This window comes from Lontra canadensis, unplaced genomic scaffold (assembly GCF_010015895.1).
Source record: "Lontra canadensis isolate GAN:19392208 unplaced genomic scaffold, GSC_riverotter_1.0 scaffold118, whole genome shotgun sequence".
In the NCBI taxonomy this organism is placed as follows: Eukaryota; Metazoa; Chordata; class Mammalia; order Carnivora; family Mustelidae; genus Lontra; species Lontra canadensis.
In genome coordinates this window covers 2,419,562-2,426,343 of record NW_022631112.1, presented here as the reverse complement: position 1 = coordinate 2,426,343, position 6,782 = coordinate 2,419,562, and positions in this window count along the sequence as shown.

The following is a 6,782-nucleotide window of genomic DNA, read 5'->3' as shown; positions in this document are numbered from 1 at the left end:
ATGGGTGACATCTAACAGAAGCGATAAAAAATAGATGAGGGGTAGAAATAAGGACTTTGAAGCCTGATTGACCCTGGTTTAAATCTTATCTCTGCCACTAACTAATTGTATGTATTTCATAGCATCAGAAGATTTTGAAAACTCTTTTGCAACCTGTACAATAGAAGTACTAATATCACATAGAGTTATTTTGCAGGTTAAATGGGATTTTAGGACCATGCTTTAGCCAGGATTCAAACTCAAGCAATCTGGCTTTGGAGCCTAGTGTTTAAGTACTACAATATACTGCCTCTCTAAGAATCAGAGATTGTTGAAATTCCCCAAGTCAAATATTACAAAGGCAATCTTCTCCATTATGCAGGTCAGTTTAGGGACAATAGAGATCTTGCACAGTCACTCAAGTCCTACCATTGTCCTGGCTCATAATTCCAACCAGATGAGAGATCCATGGCTCCAAAGCTGGACTCTTTCAGGAGGTTACAAAACAGGACTTTGTCCTATAGATAGACAAACTGCAATCAAAATTTCTGATAAGAAGTTGTCAGCTTCATTAATATGAGGGAAGGTTGCTCTTACTCAGGATTTTGTCTCTACTTGTCCCAGGACTGAACTGTAATGAATGCCTTATAACATTCCACAAGAGAATGAAATGAGCTTCATCCATTTGGCGGGACAATTCCTTTCCCTGTTTCCCCACATCCCCACCAGGTTCTTGGCTCTTTTACATTATCCCAGCACCACATAAGATCTTCCTATAAGGAGGGAAGACTGGGTGGCTCAGTCAGTTAAGGGTCTGACTCTTGATTTCAGCTCAGGTCATGACCTCAGGGTCATGGGGCTCCATGCTAAGTGGGGAGTGTGCTTAAGGTTTCTCTCTCTCCCTCTCCTTTTGCCCCTCCTCCCACTTGGGCTCACAGGTGGGATCTCTCTCTCTCTTTCTCTCCTAAAATCAATCAATTTTTTTTTAAAAGACCTTCCTACAAGGAAATATATGCTGTGATAGTCAAGTCTTCAGTCCAAGGTTCTACTCCTCTTTAACAAGAATAAGGCCCCTTGTAACTTGAGAAAAAACTAAACTTGCAAAGACCAACCCACATGTTGACTATTCTCTGGCCTCTAAAGCTTTGTTCATGCCCTTGCCTTTAAAGGAATGCTCTTTCCATCAATTCCTGTCACCAGCTATCTTCATAATTTCATTCACTAGTACTCTTCACTTTGCAATCAACAGAAAAGTCAGAAATCTAAAAGAAGAACTTATGCTCCTCTTATGAGGGCTTCAGGTACAGCCTGATCCAGGGTCCATGATATCATCAAGGATCCAGTATCAGTCCTCTGAAATTTGGTTTGTTCTGCCCCTCCCCACTACAGTAACTTTATCCTCAGGCTAACTTCCCTTATGGAAAGAAAAAAATAGTTGGAGTAGTTCTATGATTCATATCCTCACATCATACAATCCTGAGAAAGAGAGTTCTAATCCCCACCTTCCCAGAAAAATCTACTGAGAGTCACAGAGCACATGAGCTTAGGTCATAAAGATAATCCTCCTCAAAGATATAGAATACTCTAATTTGCTCAGCCTGGGTCATTGGCTCCATTCCTGGAGCTCAAGGAAGAGCTAGTTTCCTCAAAATGATGTGGGTCCCGGTGAAGACCAAGAACTACTGGAAAGAGAGAATATATACATATACACAAGAGGGATTCAAAGGAATTCACCACATTATGAAACCCAGACATCTGAGAGGTGAATCCAAATAAAGAAATAAGTAAAAAAATGGATAACCAATGTAGAAGGACTGGTGGCAAACATTTAACACACTTAAATTTAGATCTAAGACTAGACAACTTTGGGAATCAGGGTTTTGATTTTATCAAAAAGAATGGAAGTATTTGGGGCACCTGGGTGGCTCAGTGGGTTAAAGCCTCTGCCTTCGGCTCAGGTCATGATCCCAGGGTCCTGGGATCGAGTCCCACATCAGGCTCTCTGCTCAGCGGAGAGCCTGCTTCCTCCTCTCTCTCTGCCTGCCTCTCTGCCTACTTGTGATCTCTGTCTGTCAAATAAATAAAATCTTTAAAAAAAAAAAAAAGAATGGAAGTATTTAATCCTCAGCAATAGCAAAATGGAAAAAAAAAACAACACTAACTTGAATCAGTAAATTGGGGAAGGGAAACATGAGGGACAACACATGTTAATTTTATCGCCTTTCAAAATAAGGATTCAACCAATCCCATCTAAAATGGCAACATGTACCTTCAGAAAGCAGAATCACTCCAAGGTCAATATTCTTACTTTATTGTCTTGAACGTAGAAGTATCTTTTTGAACTAAATATATTTTATATTAAAGAAATATTTATTTGAATTCAGAGATCCTTTCTATTTCTTTTTCTTCAAACTGAGTTCAAGTCAAATTGAATGATTTTTTTGTTAAATAATGTTTAAGATCATATTTTATAAAATTCTTTCCATCTACATGCCTATTTTTTATTGAGTAATTAATGCATTAATATGGTTCAGATATAAAGTTTCACAGGGAAAAGTCATGCTTTCCCCCATATCCTTTACCCTCCTAGTTCCCAGCTCTCAATCCATCTATCTATTTATTATTCTAGAGACCCGGAATGGATGTCTACCAAATGTGTACACTGGTTATTTTGAGTGTGGGAATTTGATTTTTTTTAACTTTCTACTATATTATATAACATATACATAGGTATGTATATGTATATATATATTTGGATATATATGTATTATATATATGCATATGTATATATATTAGACATCATTTTTTTAAATTATATTAAAAATGAAAATCCTGGGGTGCCTGGGTGGCTCAGTGGGTTAAAGTGTCTGCCTTTAGCTCAGGTCATGATCTCAGGGTCCTGCAATAGAGCCCCGCATCAGGTTCTCTGCTCAGCGGGGAGCCTGCTTCCCTTCCTCTCTCTGCCTGCCTCTCTGCATACTTGTGACTTGCGATCTCTGTATGTCAAATAAATAATAAAGTCTTTTTTTTAAATGAAAATACTTTCTTTCCTGCAATGGCCAATTAAATCCTACTCTTGTGAAGGCTTTGAAGGTGGTCAGGACCAGAAATTACCTCTTATCTCCATAGTCTGCATCCCTTCCTCAGCACCACTCACGCAGTACACACGTATTCCCTGAGACTAACATTGTTTGTGGACATAGAATGCATGCCTCCTGCAGGAGCTCCCTGGCCATCCAATCTGTGGTTCTACCACTAGCATTACTGGGATCAATCAGACTCAAGAAAAGGTGGTATCTTTCGTGAGTTTTGTATTTCAAATTGTACTCAATACCTCAGGGACCTGCTTATTTTTTGCACTTTTGGAAAATTCTACTTTCTATTTCTAAGAAAGCCTACTCAAAAAAGCGACTTCACCCAGCAGTTGAAACCTCAGGTGGTTCTTCCCTGAGTAGCTTAGGAATTCATGCAGTAGAGACATTGTTGTATGGGAGCTAGGTTTAAGTCCTAATTCTGCCACTTGTCAAACGCTCTAATCCTTCTGGTCCTCAGTATCTTCATCCGAAGGGGAAGATGGTCATAATGATATTACCTGCCTCATAGGATTAAATGAGATCTTACAAGCAAAGTGTATGGTACTTTTCCTGACACAGTCAGCACTAAATAAACATCAGCCATCACTGTCACTGATGAGCCTTTTCCCCAGGAGCAAACTCACCAGGTGGACACGGTTCTTAGATCTGGAAGGATGGCTTCTGCTGAAACTGGCTATATACATCCAGGGGTCCAGACTCTGTTGCTTTGTCTTCACTCCTCTCCCACTGCTACGGTCCTATAAAACCACCAGAGACGCCTCCGTGTTCACTTTAGCAACCCAACCCACCCCAGGGCAGAATCATAAACATTTACATGATATTTGGACTAGACTCAAACTTATTTTCATAAATTCCTGGATCTTTCTATTTGCAATGACTCTGGAGATGATCTAGTCCAAACTTCCAATTTACAAATGAAGAAACCAAAGCAAGAGGGTCGAAGAAACTTCCCGAAGGACCATGGCTACTTGGTGATGGAGCCATGACCAGCTCCCAGGATTTACCTTCCTGCATTCTCCTATTATTGAGCACACTGCAATGTCATACCCAATTATTTGTCTGTCTCCCCTAGAAAGCATAAGCTCCAGCTTAGGAACTCCTGCTTGTTTATGAGGAACTTGAGTTTTAAAGAGAGAGGTTAAGTCAATTGGCCAAAGTCACCCAACTTATAGTAGAAGGAATGAGATTCGGAGCCGGCAACTCAAAAGCCTATGCTTTGTACTCTGTTGGCCTGTTTTCCAGTTCCAGTAACATAAGGGTATCTCCTTCCTAGAGAAAACATGGACATTGATGGACACAGCACAGTGGAGTAGAACCAGAAATGACATGGGCTCCCACACTAATCTGCATTGTGAGCCAGGACCAGTCACTTGATCTTGCCTTGAGTCCATCGTGTGCTCTGTGGCAGCGCCTGGTATAGTGCCTGGCACCTTGGCTGTAATCATTATGTACTTGGGAACAGTGAAGTACTTTGTCCTCTGTGCCATGCTGCCACATCCTTTACTTCTTGCCTTCCATCTCACCAGGAACTCAGTCCAACATGGCCCCAGAATCCTATGTATCCCCATTCAGATGAGTCGTGTCCTCGGGTCAAACTTAAGAGATCACCTCTGTTTTCACAGCTTTGGCAGGGATCACTGACTCTATCAAGTGTGAATACACTGTTTGTTTTCCTTCTTCTCTTTCTGTTTGCCATTGGAAAAGTCCATTAATGCTGAATGACATGACTAAACAGTCAAGGGGAGAACAGTTGATGTGTTAATAACTCTTAGGTAAATACCATTTGTTATTGTCACCACTGAGGCTTTCAGAGAGGTGGCACCAATCCTGGTCCAGGACTGTCCTCTTGTCAGCCCTCCATCTTTCAGCAACCTGGAAAGACGGGTTTGAGGTGGGAAGGAGTCTGAAAGGGACTGGTGAGCAAGAGGAAGGAAAGGCATGGGAAAGAAGTGAGAACTCTGAAAGAGACATAGGGTAAGAGCGAGGAAGGTGCATGCGCGCGCGCACGCGCACACACACACACTGACGCTGAGCAGAGAAGTCGGAAAGCTGATGATTCATCACATCTTTTACTTGATTCTGTATTCTTCATGCCTCCTCCTCAGCAGTGCCAAGGACCCTTGCATTTACGGTTTCTGAGCAGCTCTAACTTGGTCTCATCTGCTCTTCCACTGAAATCGAGGAAGTGTGGTTTTCCTCCCGGACCAGGCTAGGCTCCAGAGGGAAGATGATGTGGACTGGATTCAAAGAATCAGCATAAGAAATTTGCATGGCATCGCCTTGGAGACAGAGGAAAGGGAGGTTCCTTGAGGATGTCCCCATGTTGGGGATGGAAGACCCCTGTGATTATGAGAACCTGTAACGTGTACTTGTAAGGATTCATGAATGGGAAAACAAGGGAACTGGCTTCCCCTCCTAGCTAAAAGCCTGTGTGACCTTGGGTCTATGCATTAAGCTCTCTGTGCTCTTAGGACAGGGTTTTGCACCAAATGATCTTCCAGCTCTAACTGTGATTAGGAAAGGAGGCTTTTTGAACTGAAACCCACAGGACTGGAGGTAGCCAGCCACATGACACTCAAAGGTGTTTTTTGGGCAGAAGGAAGAGCTAAAGCAAAGCCCCTGAGGCAGCAGTGAGTTTGGCTGTGACCTTCAACAGAGCATTTTCAGTGATTTGATGTGCACAGAGACCAGATCACGCTAGTTAATGGAAAAGCATTGACTTATAAGGCAATAGCCAATAATGGGTAAATGATGATTCAAAAAGTGAGTCTTGAAAAAAAGGAAGAAAATGGTATTAGTATCATTTGTGGCAGACAGTGGGAGTTCCCAGCCATTCCTGCTTACGGACCTCTCATTTCCCTGCCCATTTCGGTGATCTTCCCTCAATGCCAATATTCCCAACCAGAAAGCCGCATCCTTAGAACACTCGTATTAATGACTGTAGGGTATGTGTGGGGTTTGGAGATAAGAATAATAAAATCCTCCCACTCCAAGTCTCCACTGACAGCATCAAACTTGTTTGCACTGGTAGCTACTGTCACCATTCCAGCAAACACAGAGAGATTTGCTTTGGATCTTTATTTTGATTGTTCTCTACAATTCAGGGTCACCTTTAGTTTCCAAGGCTCCCGGGATCTTATTTCAGCCTGAGTTAGTTTTGTTCACTACCCTTTCCACCCTTAACCTCCTCCTCCCAGTCAGATTCTAGATCCTGGCTGTGCCTTCAATCTTTCTCTGATTATGGAAATGTTCTATGGCGACACGTCCAGCACTGGAACCAGTAGCCATATGTGGCTGGGCAGCGCTTGGAATGCAGACGTGTGACTAATTTCTATAATTTTAACTCATTGATACTTCAACAGCCACATGCGGCTAGTGCCTGTAGTTTGGGACAGATAGTCCTAAAGAGTTAAAAATTCAGGGGGGTTCACAGTTCCCCAAAAGGAGTCACTTGGCAAGTCCACTGTGATTGCTGACCAATGCATCAATGCAAATAAATAACACCCAGGGCAGAGAGGGAATTTCTTCCTAATGAGAAAGAAATAGAATATATTCGAAGTTGGCCAAGTGTGATATGCATGAATATTACCAGCATACTAATTTGGCCCAAACAGGAAAATACTGCTTCACCAAAGTCAGAGAAGTCATCTTTACATATCATCCTTTCCCTGGGTGTCTCTTGATGAAAAAGGTCCATTTTACGCACAT